Source organism: Cricetulus griseus, chromosome 5 (genome assembly GCF_003668045.3).
Source record: "Cricetulus griseus strain 17A/GY chromosome 5, alternate assembly CriGri-PICRH-1.0, whole genome shotgun sequence".
Taxonomy (NCBI): domain Eukaryota; kingdom Metazoa; phylum Chordata; class Mammalia; order Rodentia; family Cricetidae; genus Cricetulus; species Cricetulus griseus.
In genome coordinates, this window is record NC_048598.1 from 33,240,358 (window position 1) to 33,263,034 (window position 22,677).

Below are 22,677 nucleotides of genomic sequence, written 5' to 3' on the forward strand. Positions count from 1 at the left end.
TACTGGACACTTGGGAAGACATGAGGAAAAGATAGTTGGAAACATAAACTTAGATTGTAGGAAAGAGGTTTGTGGTTAGAAACAAGCATTGCACAATAAAAAGAATCATTACCTAGCATTTTCTGTAGTAACTTGCAAAGTCCCTCGTGTGATTTTTAGCTAACCATAGGTGAGGGGCAAGATCACTTTTGGTTTTGCTATTTTACAAGTGTGTGTATGCAAACACGCACATGTATTCATGTATGTGAGTGAGTGCACATATATATGTTGATATATATGTGTGTGTATGTGCATGTGGAGGCCAGAGGATATTGTTCATCAAGCACTATCAACTGTTTTCTTCTGAGACAGGGTCTCTCGGTAGTCTGGAACTTGCCAATGGGCTGGGCTTTCTGTTCAGTGAGTCCCAGGGATCCACTTATCTCCATTTCCCCAGTCCTGGGATTGCAAATATGCACCACCATTCCTGGGAGATGGATCTCAGGCCCTTGTGCTTGCAATAAAAGCATTTAATAGACAGCTCTCTTCCTATCCCCTGAATCATAATTTTAGGTCACTTCATTTGATTTTCATATTTTATTTGAGAGACAGAGAGAGAGAGAGAGAGAGAGAGAGAGAGAGAGACCAAGAGAAACACACACACGAGCGCATACACACACACACAGAGAGAGAGAGAGAGAGAGAGAGAGAGAGAGAGAGAGAGAGAGAGAGAGAGAGAGAAGAAAGAGCACAAAGTTAGGAGGTTAGGGATGAGGAGAGCATTTGAAGGGAGCTGAAGGAGGGGAAAGAATATGATCGCAATATATTGTAAGAAAAAATTTAAAAGAATATCACTGATTCCCACTCCTTGCTACTTTTAAAGAATCATGTACTCATAAAGATCTGTGCCAATAACTTTCTGTATGTTTCTTTGTATATTTCTCCTGCACAAAGACAAGCTTGATTTAGAGAGAAGATATTTATTCTCAAGTCTATCAAGCTTACATTTTCCCATGAGAATCCTGTCTGGTGGTCAGTACACTAGTCTGCTTCATTCACTTCCTCACTGATGGTTGGTTTTGTATTTTCTGATCCTGCTGCTCCATCTTTAGGTAACTTTGCTAAATGTTAATAGGAACTGGTGTGACAATGGTGGAGTGCAATTTGCAAAAGAAAAAAAGTCTTCTATTCTAATCTGTGTAAAGTTTCCCATGAATATTTTAAAAACTTCTAATCTCTGCAAGATAGTTCTGGGGAAATGCAATTTGCTAATGTTTTTCCAATCAAATTTTCTTTTAAGGGTAATCTAATATAGTTGAACTTCCTTTTCTTTGTCCTTGTCCACATAGAAGTCACGCATTTGAATACAAATAAAAACAAAGAGTGTTGACATTGAAAACACTACCTACCATGTATCACTCTGCCTTTTCTCTCCCCTAGGTAACCTGTTATCTATATGTAATTGCCTTTAAATGCTTATAAACATACAAGCAACATATTTAAAATCTCATAGAAACACCATCAAAACTAGAAATGCCCTGATACCAAAATGTATATACAGCTGGGTGTTTTCTAAAGGGCAAGTCATATTGTTAGTACACAAATGATGTCAAAGTATTGACTCTATTGGTGATCAATCAATAGCCATGCAAAATACCCAAGTGGTCTTCACTGGAAAACACTGTTTATATCTTCTTCACTTTAACAGGGATTCTGTCCTTGAGAAGCTGGGGACAAGAATGATTTTTATGTCCTGCAAGGATGGAAAGCCTGGCAAACAGTAATTTGAATTCTGGCTCCAACACTCACTAGATAAACATCTAGTTACCAACTCTTTCTGAGCGTCAGTTTGCTAAATGCCCAATACTTTCAGTGCCAGGCAGGCAGGGATTAAGAAGTGTGTGTTGGAGATCATGAGTGTAGTCGACTGTCTCAGAATTTGAAATATACAGAATCTCAGGAAACTGGCTCAGTGTGGATTCTAAAGACCTTCAAATCCTCAAGCATCCTGAGAGTCTGCCATGAGAGGGTTGCTGGGATATGTGGCATCATTAGGTAGATGCTTAGGAGAGTGAGAGCATATGGTGACTCCTGAGTAGTTGGGCCAGGAGATGTTCTAGCCCACTGATCCAAGGAGAAGCAAATTAGATTTGTAGGGTAATCATGGGAAAGCTTAGCACTGAGAAGAAAACAGGCTAAGGGAAAAATTTTAGGAATTGGGAAACTATATTTGTAAATGCAAATGGAATCTACCTAGAAAATTGCATTAGTTATGTAAAATGCTGATAATTTTCCTCAAAAGGCAAGTGATTGGATCATTTAAAATGTCTATTTTATAAAATAACCCTGTCCAACATAGACTTTTACAATGTTCTATATTTGAGGTGTTCAGTGCAGCCACCACACACATCTTGCTATCTAGTTTATTAAATGTGACTAATGAAACAGAAGAAACATATCTTGTATATTAATTTATGCCAATCATTTGAATGTGGACAGCTAAATATGTACCTAGAAGATACCTTGCTGGAATATACAGTTGCAGAATGTTACACATATCATTCCATTCTTCTTTTGAATATATTCCTTGTGTAATGTTTTGTTGTTTGTTTTTTTGACAGTTCTTGTCTTAGTTAGAGCTTCAGTTACTATGATGAAGCATCATGACCAAAGCAGGTTGGAGAGGGAGGGATTATTTGACTTACATTTCCACATCAAAGTCCATTACTGAAGTCAGGACAGAAACTCAAGCAGGCTTGGAACCTGGAGGCAGGAGCTCATGCAGAGGCCATGGAGGGATGCTGCTTACTAGTTTGCTTCCCATGGCCTGCTCAGCCTGTTTTTTTATATATAATCCAGGACCACCAGCCCAGGGATGGCACCACCCATCATGAGCTGGTCATCCCCAATCAATGTCACTAATTAAGGAAATACCTTATAGGCTTGCCTACAATCTGATCTTATTGAGGCATTTTCTTAATTGGGGTTCCCTCCTCTTAGATGACTTTAGCATGTGCCAAATTGATATAAAACTATCCAGAATAGTCCTAGAGATTGAACCCAACACCTCACACCTGTCAGGCAAGTACTCTATCACTGAGTTACATACAAGCCCTAGGCATGAGGTTTTAACTCATGCTACTTATACATCATGGCTGATGTAAGGATACATTGGACACAGAATATATATATATATATATATATATATATATATATATATAGAGAGAGAGAGAGAGAGAGAGAGAGAGAGAGAGAGAGTTATAATGTATCACTACAATAAGCCTCCAATGATGAACTAAAAAACAAAAACCAATCTCATGATCAGCTATCCTTTCCATAACACCTTTATACATTTTTTTACTAGATAAGGAGACAGAAGCACCACACAAATAATGAAAACACTTAATGTAAATAAGACATGAGAACTACTCAGAGATGTACAAGAAGACCAAGGTTGCCCAACTAGCAATTGGAAGACCCATAACTGGACCCAGTATTCTCTCTCTACCATCTGTATATTTTTTTTATTAGTTTAAATTAGGAACAAACTTGTTTCACATGTCAATCCCTTTCCCCTCTCCCTCCCCTTACCCTCACCCCTCCTACCCCACGCCGACCTATCCCCCACCCCATCCACCCCCCACTCCCCAGGCAGGGTAGGGCCCTCAACGGGGGCTCCTCAAAGTCCACCACATCATTCTGGCCTGGGCCTAGGCCCTTCCCCATGTGTCCCGGGCAAGAGTGCAACCCTTCACGTGGAATGGGCTTTCGAAGTTCCTTCTTACACCAGGGGAAAATACTAATCCACTACCAGGGGCCTCCTAGAGTGCAGAGGCCTCCTCATTGGCATCCATACCGTCTGTATATTAACAAACCCTGCTATTCTAGAACATTCCATTTCCTTTGAAGTGACAAAGATAAAGCAGTGTTCAGGTTTGTGGGTTCTCACACCTGAAAGTAACCCCAAAGACCCTACTCTTCACTATAGTATTCCCTTCAGAGACTTTTCCTACTTCATTCTGAGTCAGTCAAGTATTATGAAGCTTGTTGTCTTTCAGTGCTGTGCATTTCATATTATAGCCCTCTCTGGCTTAAGGGAGTCAGTGCATACAACATTGCTAAGAATATCATTGTCGTATTCAATGTGTTTCTTAGTAAGGGTTTCTATCACTGTGAAGAGACACAATGAACAAAGCAACTCTTGTAAAAGAAAACAGTTAATTCTGGTGGTTTGCTTACAGTTCAGATGTTCAATCCATTATCATCATGGTGGATGCCATGCAGGCAGCCATGGTGTTGAAGAGGTAGCTGAGAATTCTATATCTTGCAGGCAACAGGAAATGAACTGAGATACTTAGTGTGGCTTGAGCATATATGAGACCTCAAAGTCAGTTTCCACAGTGAAACACTTCCTCCCACAAAACTATACCTACTCCAACAAGGCCACATCTAGTAGTGCTACTCCATTTGTGAGCCATTTTCCCTCAAACCACCATCATCCACTCCTTGTTCCCCCAAAACTTGTAGCCATATCATAATGCAAAACTGCATTCAATTCAATTTCAAAAGTCCCCAGAATCTATAACAGTCTCAAACTTATTTAAAAGACTAAAGTCAAAGTCTCTTCTGACATTCATGCAATCTCTTACCTATAATCTCCTGTAAATCAAAATCAAAAAGCAGATCACATACTTCCAACATATAATGACACAGGATATACATTACCATTTCAAAACTTAGGGAAGGGAGCATAGTGAGGAAATACTCCTAGACCAAAGAAAGACTGAAAACCAGCTGGGCAAACTCCAAACTTTGTGTCTCCATGTCTGATGTCAAAACACTCTTCAGATCTCCAACTCCTTTCAATTTTGTTGACTGCACATATTTATTTCTTTCCCTTGGGCTTGTTCTACTCCCTGTTAGCAGCTTTCCTCAACAGGTATCCTATGGCCCTTGCATCTTCAACATCTTGGATTCTCTAAGGCAATCCCAGCTTCAGCTTCCCAGTTTCCCTCAGTGGCTTCTCTAGGACTCCACTCGTGGACACCCCTGACACATCCCCGGCCTCAGTGACTTTCCTTAGTCACTCTTTAACTCTAAAGGCAGAACCATGTGGCAGAAGCTGCCAAGTTCTGCTGTTGCTGGGATGGAACATGGCCCCCTTGTTCTGTTAGACCCCCCGGAAAACTCAAGTATCCGGGGTCTCAGGCCAGGTTCGCGGTCACCCCAATCACCAGGCGGATTCGAGAGCTTGCTGCAAACTGCACGAGGCTTTATTGTAATTTAACGAGCTAACCCTATGTTAGCTCGGGTCTTTCACCCACCTGCCATGGCGGACGGCTAGAAAAGACGGCTCCTACGGGCTCCCAAAAGATCTTATAGGGCAGCGTAAGGGGAGTGTCTAGGGGTACGCACAGGCTTACGCACAGGCTCATGATTGGTGTGCTTCCAGGCTTGGAGGGCTTGCCCTGTGTTGATTGGTCAACTGGTTGTTATGGCTCATAGGCCCTCCCAGGGTGGTTGCTATGCTCTCTACGTCATTGTTGTGCGCTTGTCCGTAAAGCACACCCAGGGTCGTAAAGCATAGCGCCACCAGGTAACTTCTGATTGGCTCCCTGTCACGAGACAGGCATCTGACTTTCTAGTGTCTAGGTCAAGGTGATAGAAGCACATGTTCGACCATTATGGCTGCCAAAAGGGAAGCCGGTTCCTTCAGTTCAATTACATCTTCACCAGCTTTCTGTTTTCCATGGTTACCTTCACTACCTGATCTTGAATTTGCACTGTAGACCAGGTTGGCCTCAGACTGAGATCCACCAGTCTCTGCCTTTGGAGGGCTGGAATTAAAGGAATGCACCACCACACCTGGCTCTAAACTGTTCTTTTTTAAATTTAAATTAAAAGCCATCTTATTTTACATACCAATCCCAGTTCCCTCTCCCTCCCTTCCTCCAACTTCCTCCACCATCTCCCCATCCCATGCCACCCACTCCTCAGAGACAGTTAGGCCTCCCATGGGGGATCTTAAAGTCTGTCACATCATTTGGGGCAGGACTGAGGCCCTTCCCACTGTATCTAGACTGAGAGAGTATCCCTACATAGGGAATGTTCTCCAAAAAGCCCATTCATGCAATAGGGATAAATACTGGTTCCACTGCCAGGGGCCTCATAGACTGCCCAAGCCCTCCAACTGACACCCATGTTCAGGGGGCCTAGTTCAATCTTAAACAGGTGCCCCAGTTGTCAGTCTGGAGTCTGTGAGCTCCCACTTGTTCAGGCCAGCTGTTTCTGTGGGTTTCCCCAGCATGGTCTTGACCCCTTTGCTCATCATCATTCCTCCCTCTCTACAACTGGATTCCAGGAGTTAGCTCAGTGCTTAGCTGTGAATCTCTGCTTCTGCTTCCATCAGCTATTGAATGAAGGCTCTAGGATGGCATTTAAGGTAGTCATCAATCTCATTATAGGGAAAGGACATTTAAGGCAGCCTCTCCACTATTGCTTAGATTCTTAGTTGGGGTCATCCTTGTGGATTCCTGAGAATTTCCCTAGTGCCAGGTTTCTGGTTAAGCCCATATCAAGGTATGTCTTTCCCTGCTCTTCTCTGTTCTTCCTCCAACTCGACCTTCCTGATCCCTCATGTTCTCCTCCCTGCTCCCCTTCTCCCCTCCTCTTTCACCTACCTCCCTTCCCTCTCCCCTATGCTCCCAATTTACTCAGGAGATCTTGTCCCTTTCCCCTTCTCGGGGGTCCATGTATGTCTCTCTTAGGGCCCTCCTTGTCCTAGCTTCTCTGGGGTTGTGGATTGTAAGCCAATTATCCTTTGCTTTATGTCTAATATCTACTTATGAGTAAGTACATACCATATTTGTCTTTCTGTGTCTGGGTTGCCTCACTCAGGATGGTTTCCATCCATTTGCCTGCTAATTTCAAGATGCCATTTTTTTCTGCTGAATAGTACTCCATTGTGTAAATGTACACATTATTTTTATCCATTCTTCAGTTGAGGGGCATCTAGGTTGCTTCCAGGTTCTGGCTATTACAAATAGTGCTGCTATGAACATACTTGAACAGATGTCTGGAAATCAGTATGGCAGATTCTCAAGAAAAAGGGAATCAATCTACCTTAAGATCCAGCAATTCTACTCTTAAGCCTTTCTTTAATTCCTTTTCAGAAGTTGGAAACTTAGCTGGGTGGGATCTTGCCCTGAGATCTCCATTCCCTTTACTCAATGTCTTAATCTGTTTATCTCCTTGAACACAGGATTTATATCCACTTCCTGATGCTCCTTTTCTCCTTAAATTTCACATTTTGTAATTTGCCCTGCTCAGATTGCTCCTTTTTATTATAAATCTTCATTAGAATTAGCAGTAGTAACCACATGACAGAGTCTAGGCTATTTTGATATTTCCTCTGCCAATGGACTTAATCTAAACTCTTCACTTTAGCCTCAGGTAGATTCCTTAGACAAGGGCAAAAGGTGGACCCTTCCTTGAGCAAAATATCACAAGAACGATCTCTAGGCAAAAGACTAAAATCCCTCTTGTATCAGCCCCTCCACAGTTCAAATCATTCTCAGCACCACCGTTTTTCATGTTCTTACTAGTGTGATCCATTAAGCAGTGCTTAAAACATCCCATTGCTTTCCTAACCCAAAGTACCAAAGCTCACATTACTCCAAACAAAAACATGGTCAGGTTTATTATAGTAATATTCCACTTATGGTACCAACATTATGTCTTAGTTAGGGTTTCTCTATTGCTGTGAAGAGACACCATGACCATGGCAATCCTTATAAAAGAAAACACTTAAGTCTGGTGGCTCGCTTACAACACAGAGGTTCAGTCCATTATCATTATGGTAGGACATGGTAGCATGCAGGCAAACATGGTACTGGAGAGTAGCTGAGAGTTCTACATCTTGTAGGCAATGGGAAGTGAACTGTCTCACTGGACATGGCTTGAGCATATTTGAGACCTCAAAGCCCACCTCCAAAGTGACACACTTCCTCTAACAAGACCACACCTATTCCAACTCCTAATAGTGCCATTCATTTTGGCAGCTATTTTCTTTCAAACTACCACAGTGTGTTTTTGTTAAATACCTATGATGTGCTGGACACTAGGATAAATTGGTGAGGAAAAGAAAAATACACACAAGGATCAGGTTTCTGTCCTTGAGGAACTTAGCAAGTAGCTGGAGGAAACAGCATTATTTAGAGACATGATAGGAAGGGATCACGGAAACAGCACATCTCATCAAATAAAAGGATGAGGCAAATTTTCATGAAACAGAACTTATGAGAGAGAAGCTATTGAGGAGGCAGAAATGGAGGAGTCCAGGTGAGGGTGCAGGCTAAGCACTATAGTGGAAGTTTTAGGAGCTGATGAGGGATCCTGTCAACAGAACCATGGAGTATTTGGCCAGAAGCTATAGGAGCTCATCACCAAAGTCCAGCCATTCCATTCAGAGAAAGAAAACCATGAAGACAGTAAAGTGTGGCAAAAGGGTAATGAGTGGCCAGGGCTAGAGCAAGGGTACCTGAATGCTTCTTGAAGATGTAAAAGAAGTGAATGATCGGGCCAAGTGAATACTAGGAGGACAATGAACCTACTGAGTCCAGGAAACAGCAGGCATGTGGTGGGAGAGAACTTCCTCTGTGTAAAAAAAGAGAATTGAAGTCAGCCAGGTTGGAGCACAATGAGGGATGGAGATAAGGTTCGAGAAGTCAGTAGCCATGAGAATGAATCGGGATTTCATTCAGAGTGAATTTCCTTCCTGTATTGTTTCCCTATACTTCCACACAAGCCATGCATCACTACTTGCTTTCACATCTATCATCTTTCTTTCTTTCTTTCTTTTTTTTTTTTTTTTTACCTGACCCACTGTCACCCTGGCTTTGCACTGGCATTACCTCTTGAATGGACATGGTGACATCTGCAACTAAGACCCACTATCGTGCTCCTTCTCCAGACAAGTACTCATTCAGGTACACCAGTTCATATCATCACTCTTAAAATACAGACTCAGGGAGTCACTATGGCACAGGAGAATGTGTCCGTTGCCGCAGGCTATCTATCATCTGGTAAATTAGTCTCAAATCACAGCTGACCCCTTTTACCCTGATCTCCCACTCTTCTGAACTCTGTGGCCCTATTAAACACTTACTGCATCGGTGCCTGAACCTTCCAGGGCAGTGCTCAGCCATATTCTCACCTAGACTCATTTCCTTGTCCTCTTTGTGTTTCCTTCCTCAGCTGCTTCTCAGCTTCTCAGGTAAGCCTTGCCTTATCTCCCTTGTCCTGTCTGCTTTCCATGCCATTATGAAAAACTTGACCCAAAAGCAACTTGAGGAGGAAAGGGTTTATTTTATATTACACTTTGCAGTCCATCATGAAGGAAGAACTCAAGGAAGGAAACGGAAAGCAATAGCTGAAGCACAGATCATGGACAGATTCTGCTTACTGGCTTGCTTACTATGGCACACTCAACTTGCTTTTTTTAAAGCAAAACAATTATTTACTTTTTTATTTAATTTTTTACCAACCCCAGTTCTCCCTCCCTCTTGTTCTCCCAGCCCCCCACCTTCCCCTCTTCCCATTCCCACCCACTCTTGAGAGGTGATAAGATCTTCCTTGGGGAGTTAAAAAAAAAAAGTCTGGCACACTGAAGAAAACGAGGAGGGATCAACTTGCTTTTTTATACAACCCAGGCCTCCCTTCCTAGGAATGATAACCCCTACATCTATAATTAATCAAGAAAATGGCCTACAAGGACATTTTTCCTACAGAGAGATGCATTTTTTTTCTCAGTTGAAATTCCCTTTTTCCAGATGACTCTTGTGTGTGTTAAACTGAGGACAACAACAAAATAATCAGCACACTCATATTTGATGAGATTTTTGTTTCTATGATCCTTCCTGCTCTCTAAATAATCAATATATTTGATGGATACTGTTTGTAGATGTGCTCCTGACTTTCCCCAGTGCTCAACTGTGAACTCTTTCATGGCTGATAAAGTTAGAGAACCAGCAAGGTTTTTTTTTTTTTTTTTAATGTCTTCATGAGAATTCAAAATATAAATCTCTCCATTAGAGTAAAAGCAACCCAGTATCTACTTCAAATTTCAGTGAGCAACAGTAAATTTCCAAATTCACTCACCTCCTAGACCAGGTAGTCTTGAGTAGCATGAATCTCACACCTCTACATGACAGCTCTAGAAATACTGTTTCTTTCATTAAGGGTCTCTGGATTTCCCTTAGTTGATGTCCTGCCTGGTGAAACACTGAAGTGTGCTGAATCTATCACCAAGCCTCATTTTACGAATGAGAGACCAAAGGAAAAATCAGATATGTTATTTGCATATTTGGGGTTGGCATGAATTGGACAGGGTAAATTTGAGCCGCATGCATGACTGGCTCTTTAACAATAGCTCAAACAGTGATGTTAGCACAAGGCTAACACAGAACATTGTGTGGTTTAACCATGTAGTATGGAGATGACTCACCAGGCAGTAACTCAATTACCCTGAGTTTGGGGCTCATCCTTTGTTGTAACATGGAGGCATGCCCAGGTAACACAAATACATGCTTAACTCTGATATAAATGTGTAACCCACAGGATGTGGGGAAAAGAAGTAGTAACAGTTGATCTGGAATGATTTACAGCCTCAGCAGCAGCCTGATAGCTTCACAAATTGTTGCCATTGAGTATATAACTGTAGATGAACAGAAATGTCCCTAGTACAAGAAGAAACACACTAGTAGAGTAGTGGGAGTGGTGAGTGGCTAGATTTGAATTTCTATTGACTTAGTTTTCCTAAAGTGTATGTTATTCTAATAAAGTAATTTAGAATATTTTTTCTTCTTTAATATACATATAAATGGGGGATCTTCAAAGTCTGTCACATCATTTGGAGCAGGGCCTAGACGGTTCCCCATGTGTCTAGGCTGAGAGAGTGTCCCTCTATGTGGAATGGGCTCCCAAAGTCCATTCATACACTAGGGATAAATACTAATCAACTACCAGAGGCCCCATAGACTGCCCAGTCTTCCTAACTGACACCCATGTACATGGGGTCTGGGTCAGTCCTATGCTGGTTTCCCAGATATCAGTCTGGGGTCCATGAGCTCCCTCTTGTTCAGGTCAGCTGTTTCTATGGGTTTCTCCAGCCTGGTCTTGACCCCTTTGCTCATGTTCCTCCCTCTCTGCAACTGGATTCCAGGAGTTCAGCTATGTGTTTAGCTGTAGGTGTCTGCTTCTGCTTCCATCAGCTACTGGAGGAAGGCTCTAAGATGGCATATAAGGTAGTCATCAATGTCATTATAGGAGAAGGGCATTTAAGGCAGCCTCTCCACTATTGCTTAGATTCTTAGTTGGGGGCATCCTTGTAGATCTCTGGACATTTTCCTAGCGCCATATTTCTCTTTAAACTTATAATGGCTCCCTCTATTATGGTATCTTTTTTCTTGCTGTCTTGTATTTTCCCCTGACTCAAACTTCCTGCTCCCTCATGTCTCTCTCCTCTCCCCTCCTCTTCTCCCCTTCTCCTTCTCTTAATTCCCTTTCACCTCCTCCCAAACTCCCAATTTGCTCAGGAGATCTTGTACCTTTCCCCTTCTCTGGGGGACCATGTACGTCTCTCTTAGGGTCTTCCTTACTTCCTAGCTTTTCTTGGTGTAGATTGTAGGCTGGTAATCCTTTGCTCTATGTCTAATATCCATGAATGAGTGAGTACATACCATGTTTGTTACCTCACTTAGGAAGGTTTTTTCTCGTTCCATCCATTTGCCTGTGAATTTCAAGATTCCATTGTTTTGTTTTGTTTTTCAGCTGAGTAGTACTCCACTGTGTAAATGTACCACATTTTCTTTAGCAATTTTTGAGTTGAGGGATATCTATGTTGCTTCCAGGTTCTGGTTATTATAAATAATGCTTCCATGAACATAGTTGAATAGATGACCTTGTTGTATGGATGTGCATCTTTAGGGTATATGCCTAAGAGTGGAATTGCTGGATCTTGTGGTAGACTGATTCCCATTTTCCTGAGGAGCCGCCATACTGATTTCCAAAGTGGCTGTATGAATTTGCACTCCCACCAGCAGTGGAAGAGTGTTCCCTTTTCTCCAAATCCTCTCCAGCATACATAAACTGTTGTTAGTGTTTTTGATTTTAGCCATTCTGACAGGAGCAAGATGGTATCTCAGAGTTGTTTTGATTTGCATTTCCCTGATGACTAAGGATGTTGAGTACTTTCTTAAATGTCTTTCAGCCATTTTAGATTCCTCTATTGAGAATTCTCTATTTAGTTCTGTCCTCACTTTTTAATTGGATTATTTGGCGTTTTGATGACTAGCTTCTTGAATTCTTTGTATATTTTGGAGATCAGCCCTCTGTCAGATGTAGGGTTGGTGAATATCTTTTCCCATTCTGTGGGCTGCTGTTTTGTCTTGTTGACTGTGTCTTTTGCCTTACAAAAGCTTCTCAGCTTTCAGGAGGTCACATTTATTAATTGTCGCTCTCAGTGTGTGTGCTACTGGTGTTATGTTCAGGAAGCAGTCTCCAGTACCAATTCATTCAAGGGTACCTCCCACTTTCTCTTCTAAGAGGTTCAGTGTGGCTGGATTTATTTTGAGGTCATTGATCCATTTGGACTTAAATTTTGTGCATGGCAATAGATAAGGATCTATCTGTAGTCTTCTACATGGCAGCATCCAGTTATGCCAGCACCATTTGTTGAAGATGCTTTCTTTTTTCAATTGTATAATTTTAGTTTCTTTGCCAAAAATCAGGTGTTTGTAGGTGTGTGGGTCAATATCAGGGTTTTCAATTTGATTCCATTGGTCTACCTGTCTTTTTTTGTGCCAATATCAAGCTATTTTCAGGACTATTGCTCTATAATAGAGCTTGAAGTCAGAGATGGCGATGCCTCTGAAAGTTCCTTTATTGTACAGCGTTGTTTTGGCTATCCTGGGTCTTTTATTTTTCCTTAAAAATTTGAGTATTGTTCTTTCAAGGTCAGTGAAGAATTGTGTTGGGATTTTGATGGGGATTGGATTGAATCTGTAGATTTGTTTTGGCAAGATTGCCATTTTTACTATGTTGAACCTAGCTATACAAGAGCATGGGAGATCTTTCCATTTTCTGGTATCTTCTTTAATTTCTTTCTTTAAAGACTCAAAATTCCTGCTTTACAGGTCCTTCACTTGTTTGGTTAGCATTACCCCAAAATATTTTATGCTGTTTTTGGCTATTGTAAAGCGTGATGTTTCTCTGATTTCTTTATCAGCCCATTTATCATCTGTATATAGTAGTGCTACTATTTTTTTTTTAGTTAATCTTGTATCCTGCCACTTTGATGAAGGTGTTTGTCAGCTGTAGGAGTTCCCTGGTAGAGTTTTTTTAGGTAACTTATGTAACTTATCACATCATCTTCAAACAGTGAAAGTTTGACTTCTTCCTTTCCAATTTGTATCCCCTTGATCTCCTTTTGTTGTCTTATTGCTCTAGCTAGTACTTCAAGCACATATTGAAGAGATATGGAGAGAGTGGACAGTCTTGTCTTGTTTCAGTGGAATTGTACTGAGTTTCTATCTCTGATCTCCAAGCCCTTTATCATGAAGGGGTGTTGGATTTTGCAGAAGGCTTTTTCAGCATCTAGTGACGTGATCATGATTCAGTTTGTTTATATAGTGGTTTACACTGATGTATTTTCATATATTGGGCCATCCTTGAATCCCTGGGAGGAAGCCTACTTGATCATGGTGGATGATTTCTCTGATGTGTTCTTGGAATCGATTTGCCATTATTTTATTGAGTAATTTTGCATCAATGTTCATGAGGGAGATTGGTCTGTAGTTTCATTTCTTAGTTGTGTCTTTGTGTGGCTTGGGTATCAAGGTAATTGTGGCCTCTTAAAAAGAGTTTGGCAGCCAGGCATTGGTGATGCACACCTTTAATCCCAGCACTCGGGAGGCAGAGGCAATCGGATCTCTGTGAGTTCAATGCCAGCCTGGTCTCCAGAGTGAGTGCCAGGATAGGCTCCAAAGCTACACAGAAAAACCCTGTCTCGGGAAAAAAAAAGAAAGAAAGAAAGAAAGAAAGAAAGAAAGAAAGAAAGAAAGAAAGGAAGGAAGGAAGGAAGGAAGAAAGAAAGAAAGAAAGAAGTTTGGCAATGACTGATTCTATTGTGTGGAACACTTTGAGGAGTATTGGTATTAGCTCTTCTTTGAAGTTCTGGTAGAATCCTGCACTGAAACCATCTGGCCCTGGGCTTTTTTTTTGGGGGGGGGGAGACTTTTGATGACTGCTTCTATTTCATTAGGGGTTATATGTCTATTTAAATTGCTTATCTGTTCTTGATTTAATTTTTGTTAGTGATATCTATCCAGAAAATTGTCCATTTCCTTTAAATTTTCGATTTTTGTGGAGTAGAGATTTTCAAAGTATGAACTGAAGATTTTCTGGATTTCCTCAGTGTTCATTGTTATGTCCCTCTTTTGATTTCTGATTTTGATAATTTGCATGTTCTCTCTCTGCCTTTTGGTTAGTTTGGATAAAGGTTTGTCTATCTTGTTGATTTTCTTAAGACCCAACTCTTTGTTTCATTGATACTTTGTATTATTTTCTTTGTTTCTAGTTTATTGATTTCAGCCCTCCATTTGATTATTTCCTAGTGTCTGGGGTGAGTTTGCTTCTTTTTGTTCTAGAGCTTACAGTTGTGCTGCTAATTCTCTAGTGTGACTATTCTCCAATTTCTTCATGTGGGCAGTTAGTGCTATGAACTTTCTTCTTAGTACTGCTTTTAAATGTCCCATAAGTTTGGATATGTTGTCTTCTTTCTCATTGAATTCTAGGAAGTCTTTAATTTCTTTTTTATTTCTTCCTTGACCCAGGAATGGTGCAATTGCACATTGTTCAATTTCTAAGAGTTTTCTGCAATTTGTGTTGTTGTTGAATTCTAACTTTAAAGCACAGTTGTCTGATAAGATACAAGGATTTATTCCATTTTTTTGTACCTGTTGAGGTTTGCTATGTTGCCAAGTAAGTGGTCAATTTTAGGGAAGGTTCCATGTGGCACTGAAAAGAAGGTTTATTCTTTTGTGTTTGGATGGAATGTTCTATAGATGTCTATTAAACACAATTGGGTCATAACTTCTGTCAGTTCCTTTGTTTCTTTCTTAAGTTTCTATCTGGTAGTCCTGTTTAGTGGTGAGAGCGGGGTTTTGAAGTCTCCCACTATAAATGTGTGAGGTTTTATGTGTGACTTGAGTTTTAATAATGTTTCTTTTATGGATGTGGATACCTTTGTATTTGGTGCATACATGTTGAAAATTGAGACTTCATCTCAATCTCAACTGTATTAGTGAATATGAATTGTTTAAATCTGGTTTTGTCATGGAATATCTTGTTTTTTCCATCTACAGTGATTGAAAGTTTTGCTGGGTATAATAGTCTGGGCTGGCACCAGTGGTCTCTTAGTGTTGGTAGAATCCAGGACCTTCTGATTTTCAGATTTTTCATGGAGAAGTCAGGTGTAATCCTGATTGGTTTGCCTTTATATGTTACTTGGCCTTTTTCCTTTGCTGCTCTTAATATTCTTTCTTTTTTCTGTATGTTTGGTGTTTTGATTATTATGTGGCGAGGGGACTTTTCTTGTGGTCCACTCTATTTGGTGTTCTGTAAGATTCTTGTACTTTCATTGTCATGTCTATCGGTTGGGAAAGTTTTCTTCTATAATTTTGTTGAATGTGTTTTCTGCACCTTTGAGTTGGGTTTCTTCACCTTCTTCTATACCTATTATTCTTAGGTTTGGCCTTTTCATGGTGTTCCATATTTCCTGGATGTTTTGTGTTAGGAATTTGTTTGACTTAAGATTTTCTTTGGTCATTGAATCTATTTCTCCTAGTATATCTTTAACACCTGAGATTCTCTCTTACCTCTCTTGTATTCTGTTGGTTACCCAACTTTTCTATTTTCAGCATTCTCTCAGACTGTGTTTTATTTTTTTAATTGTCTATATTTCAGCTCTCCAGCTTTGCACTGTTTGAATTATTTCCTTCACTTATTTGATTGTTTTTTCTTGGCTTTCCTTGTTTAAGAGATATGTTTATTTCTTGCCATTTTTTTGTTTGTGATTTCCTCCATTTCTTGATTTTTTTTTTTTGTTTGTTTTTTCTTCCATTTCTTTAAGGGATTTTCTCATTTGCTTTTTGAGGGTCTCTATCATCTTCATAAAGCTGTTTTTAGGGTCATTCTCTTCTGCTTCATCTGTGTTGGGATGTTCAGGTCTTGCTGGTGTGGAGTCCCTAGACTCTGGTGGTGTCATATTGATCTTTCTGTTGTTGACTGTGTTCTTATACTGCTGTTTTCCCATGCCTTCTTCCAGTGGGTACCGGTGAGGTCTCTCCCTCTCCTGGTAGGTATGGATCTAAGCTTCTCTTCTGGTGGGTGCAAGCAGGTCCATTATGCTGATGGCTCTCCTCTTCCTGTGGGTGGAGGTGGGACTAGCACCATGAAATCAGCAAACTCTGAATGGCCTGGTCCACCAGGACGGGTTTCCTATGTGTGCACAGTCCCCAGGCCTCATGTGGCTCCAAACAGCATCATCTTAATTTTTAGTTTCCATTCATGCTATAACTTTTGCAAGATCTTAAGGCTTAGGATTAGATGAAACCAGGTGGAAAAGTGTTGAGTGTTGAAAAGGAAAGCAATGTTAGATTCTGGTCATATCTGTTTTCAGACTCATGCATGTATGTGAATGTGTACATGGCATGTCACAGTTTCATTCTCACTAAGTTTTCCATGCACCCCAGCTGGTCAATGCTTCATCTGATGACTGGGCTTCTGAAACATGTCTTGACCTTGACTATGAGCCTTTCTTGTATTCTTTAATTCATGTTCTCTAAATCATTCCAGATTAGGTCTTTTCTGGATATTTCAAGCCAGTATCATCTATTTTCCCATTGATACACACATCTTCTTTTCAATTCAACTGCAAGGGACTTGAGATGGCGATTCTATTTCCATGGTGGGAATACATTCTCTCAGAGGGCAGGAAGCAAAGCTATTAGTGGAGGTGGACTTGTGTGGGGAAAGACTTTCAAAGTGTCTCATAATCTAAAGAATGTCAGACACAGAATTGGGGGGGGGAATAATTTATCCATCAAGCTTGGCTCTTTGAAGGGTTTTCCATATTTCTTCTAGGAGGCCTCCCTTCTGCGGTGAGCAGTAGGAAAATCCACACCTGGGAGGCCTGCTTGCCTTTTCCACCCCTGTCTTCATCTTGAGCATTCCAGAGAGGTACAGGCAGTTCCTGCTGGTGGCCTGGCCCCAAGCTCTGTGGCAAGGAGTACAGCTCAACTCAGACATTCCAGTTACTGCTCAAACCCAATGGCACTTCATTAAGTCCTGGGCCACACCCTCTTCCTCTAAGTGTTTGCAGCTTTTCCATAGCAACCAAATACCCTTCCTTTATGTCCCCCCTCCTTGCCTCTCTCCAGTCAACCCCATCACCAACACCTCTGTTGTAGGCGTCCTCTAATTCCTTATTAGTTGCCAAAGGACACAGAGTGTACAGGATGAAGATCAAAGCATCTTTCCCAGTCCAATGCCCAAGAATAAAAGTGTTAGGAAGGTTGGAGGTCTGAAGTGCAACTGAACTGTAGTCAAAGATCTTCATGATATACACATAAGATATCAAAATGGCTGTTAGACTATTTTTGCTCTATTAGTGAATAGACCTCCAAGCAGCTAGATGGTTTGTGTGTAAATACGAGCAGGCTGGAGAGGTGGGGTTAATGAATGTACCTTGATTCTTAGGTTAGAACAGGTCCAAACTCAGTGAGATCAGAGACAAGAGGAGTTCTGGAGTTCTCTGTTTTCAATAAACACATATTACCAAGAACCTTGACAATGCCTCGCTATCAGTCCCTGACCATAGCAGTAATGCACTGTGCTAAAGACTTAGGAGAAACAGAAAGTCATAAAGGTGTAAAGATGATATAGCATTTGGTTCAGCTTTTGGAAAACTGCAAGTTTTGCTGCATATAAAAGCGTGTCTCCCATACCTCCTAAACAAAACCAAACTAACAAAAAAACTCAGTTCAATCAAATATCATTGTTAGTTTGATTCTATCTTATCATGTAGAACAAATATAGAAGGGAAGGATATATACAAGTGAACTCATGGTAGCACTGTAGAGTGACATAGTTAATAACTCTGTTCCATTGGAAAAGTAACTTAAGAGTTCTAAGTGCTCTCATATGGGAAATATAAAGATGCTTTAGGTATAAATATTTACACACACACACACACACACACACACACACACACACACGTAACAACAATTAAAGAAAAAGAGGTCATGGAATTGAAAGAGAGCCACAGTAGGGTAAATGGGAAGTTTTGAAGGGAAGGAAGAAATGATGTAATTATATAGACTCAAAATTTACTTTTTAAAAAGGTTTTTGTGTTACATGGTAAAACCTCTTCAAGGAAGTTCAATGTCAAGATTCCATTTTGTTAGTCAGTCCCAGGCTATGTTTTTGTCAATAGGTACACTAGAGGGACACTGGGAGGAGGAGGAGGGAAAAGGATTGATCCTGCCTGTTAGCTACCTGCCCCAGTCAGCTTACATCACCAAAAGCTCTTTGTACTATGGCAATGGCAATATGTTCAGTCTCTAGTATCTGGGTATTTAATGAATCAGCCTTATCATTCCTGAGAGTAGTTCCAGCACTAATGAATTGTCTTTCTTCCTTGAGGGGCTCTGGTTTCTGAGACATACACACAATCCCTTGGTTTCCAGACTAAAGGATAATTCTGGTTCCTGTATTTGTTGTGAATACTCAATATCTCAGTGTCTCAAATAGCTCTGCTTTGCTTTTCTGTCTGTGATATATTTTAACCAATTTCTTATGCTAAATTCTTACTGTTGAGATCTAAACCTGAGTTTAATTGATGCATTGCTCAAGCATCAGAAGTGGAGGCTTTGAGATGCTTTGTTTTGTGACGTTTATGATAGTAACCGCACTATTCATATACCTTAAAATTCAGTTTTAGAAATGAAAGTGGCAGTTCAAAAATCCTAAGTAAGTCAGGCAAGGTGGTGCATGCTTTTACTCCTAACACTCAAGGAGCAGAGGCAGGCAGATCTGTGACTTAGAGGATAGCCTAGTCCACATACTGCGTTCCATCACAGCTAAAGCTAGAGTACAACCCTTCGTCAAAACAAACAACCAAACAAAACAAACAGAAAACCTAAGTAGAATTTGGGGGCTTTAATCATGCATCAATGAGACCAGAAGATCTCAGAAGTGAGTTATTTGGTCTCATTCTACTTCCACTATCATTGAACAATAAACTTGTATTCACTTTAGTTTTGTACTAAGGTATTTACAAAATATGATTTATGTGTCACTGATTTTCCTGTATGTTTACAATTTCACCTATTCTTTGCATATTCTGTCCCGGTAACTAGGATAGGCAATCACATGGCACACATCCTCTGAGTTACCATCTCTATACTTTGCCCAGATCTATACTAATAGATCTCACTTTTCCTGACCAGAAACTGATTGACAGTCTGGCATGCTCTTTAAACCAATTGGTTAGGAAGCAGATCATAGATCCAATCAAACTCTTGATCAAATTCAGCACTGAACTACAAACTTTGTCATTCCTGCAATCTGTTTTAGAGTTTACGTAAATCTACACTCCTTTGTTATCAAAACTCAATCTTCAAGATGGTCTCCAAGAACTCAAGGACTTTCAAAAGTCTTATGCCAAGTATTATGTAAGTATGTGGCAGTTAAGACCCAGACAAGGAAACAGAAACTACCTATGAAACTAGGTAGTTTTGTAGAGGAAGTTTGAATTGTGATGCCAACTAGAAAGACTCAACTAGTGGAAAAGGAATGTAAGGAATGGCAAGATAACCTTAGATATGGTTGCATCCAGAGAAGATCTTATTTTGCAGACACAGGGGACACATGGAGGAGACAGAGGCCACTAAAGAGGTTCTAGAGACATCATCCAGGGAGAGGGAGGGGAAGCATCCCAGCTTGATGCCTGTGGTTGTGTCTAAGCTTCTGCAAGTATTTCCCATGTCCCAGTGGAGGCCCAAAGATAATATCTTGAGTCTAGAAAAGTCATTATTAAGAATCCAGTCTGTGATGAAGAATAAAGGAGAGAAGGTCCAGGAATGGTTTCCAAATGGCTTGTCTAACCTAAGCTTCATCAACGTGAACTTGAGCCCTAGGATACCACAAGGGCATGGTCTGGGGATGTTTCCTGTCTAGAGAGTATGACAGAGAACAGTGTGACTCTTTGGACAACAGCCTCAGGGTCTCTTGGCATTTTAATCATTCTAAACAAAGGAACTTGCCCTTACATATTAGGCACAGAGTACCCCTGGGGTTCTCTGCCTAGGAAAGGTAGTAAGGAATGAATTACACTAATTTCTACCCCATGTGGGCAAGTATATCATTGACACTAACAAAAGTCAGTGTTGGTGAAGAAATGTGATGTCAAAATCTGTCCATATGTAAGGAAAGCAGCTAATTGCAGCACTCTAATTGCAAAACTCCAGACCAAGATGTTTAATGTTTATTTGTTTTCTCAATTTGGATTAGTACACATGTGAACCAACTCCCAGATCCCCACATGAACTGAGAGTAATTTCCATACAGTGTTGAGGTTTCATTTGAAATGGAACTACTAACTAACTGGTCCATATGGAATAGCAATACCATAGAAGATTGTGGTGGAAACAGTGTTGGTAGTTGATTTTTTTTATCAATATCAGTGCTGGATTCTGGCTCTATGTCTCCATCTCTGCTATCCTGAAGGTTTTTAATCCCTGAGATCTCTCCTAAGCATTGACAAGACTCTAGATGCATGGGAAGGAAATAGATCCCAAAGACCCAGAGCTAGAATAATAATTCTGTAGCTTTGTACATTCTGCAGAAATAAACTAAAAAGAAACCAAACAGGAAGTGAAAATATGCTCAGGTTGTGAAAATAGACTATGATCCCTGAAATTTTTTTCTTTTAACCCTTGACACTTACACACACACACACACACACACACACACACACACACACTGAATGTTACTCATTTCACTTTCTATTCCTCTCTCATCATCCTGCATCTCCCACCATTCTTCTTGCCAACAAGAGCCCCCTCCTACCTTCATGTCTTCATTTAGTATGTGATCCAGGGAGTTTAATAAGAGTTGCTTGCATCGTGTATATATTCAGGAAATTATATGACCATGGGAAACTTATCAGTACTGCATCACTGAATAAAATGACTCCTCTGCAATCATCAATGAAACTTAACAGGATCTCACAGAAGATGGCCACATGGGGACCTGTCCAACCCATAATGAAATAATGATGGGTTCAGTCTTGTGTAAGTCTTATGCTATAGAAAAACCACCACTCTACTGAACTCACAAGAGAACTGCTATGTTCTATACAGAAAATGACTTTTGGGTGCACATCTCCCCATTCTTTGGCTCTCACACTTTTTCTGCTCCCTCTTCCACAGTGTTCCGAGTCTTGGAAGCAGGTGATAGAGATGTCTTACTTAGAAGAAAGCATCATTTATTCTCAACTGAAGTTTTTTCTGACAGAAATGACTGGTTTTCATGGGATCAGCTACAGCCTCTCCTCTTGCCTGGCATAGGGCAGATAGGCAATGATTTTGAGGGAAAAAATCAACAGTGGGAGAAATGAATGAAAAACAAAGGTAACATGTAGAAGCATTACAATATCTGAATCAGAGTCATGTAGGCATTGGTAGAGATGCCTATACTTCCATGTAGCTGTTTGCTTTCTCTTAAGTATTCATTTCAGACTTGTGATGAAGATTAAAGGATATTATGCAGTGAAGAGTTTAGCATAGAACCTGGCACATAGAAAGTGTGGACTGGCACATCTGTTTCCACCAAGTTCCAAATGCAAAAGGACACACAAACAAAATAACTTAAAGTGCCCTTTTTATCCAGTACCTTCTCTCACTCTTTACAGGAGTCTCTTCCCTCATTTTTCTGGCCCTAAAATAATGTCTTCTCTCTCACAGTGTTACCATGTATGCTTTGAGGTTTGCTCTCCTGGAAGCCATCGTGTACGGTATACATCTTTCTTTCTGTAGTCCTTTCATGGACCACAGACTCTGTTCGTAGGTGAGAAGAACATCCTATTTAGACAGGCATGCCTATATTGGCTTCCTCTCCTTTCTGGGATGAATTTATACTCAGGGCAGTCTTCCCTGTATGCTGGTCACTGTGTAGATGGAATAGACATGTTAGTACTCATTTGATTCTTTTAATTCACAGGATATAATCATTTCACTATCTTACATAATTGGGATGAATGTCCAGAATTCCAGGCAGGCTTGACAAGGGGATTCTTATTTTCCTCACCACTTTGACAGAGGTTTATGGTCCTATGCAATAGGTGGTTGGAGGACTAGTCTTGAAGGTGACAGGTTATTTCATTAGTGTGTTCTCAACAGAATTGCCCTAGTGGGTACCATGGACCCAAGAGCTAACATGCAATCTCCCTATCATAGAGTAGAAGGAAGCTTTGCAGCCTGTGACTGCTTTCATTTTTTAAAAGGATTTATTTATTTTTATTATGTGTGTAAGAAAGCTTTGCCTGAATATATTTACATGTGTGTCTGGTGCCTGCAG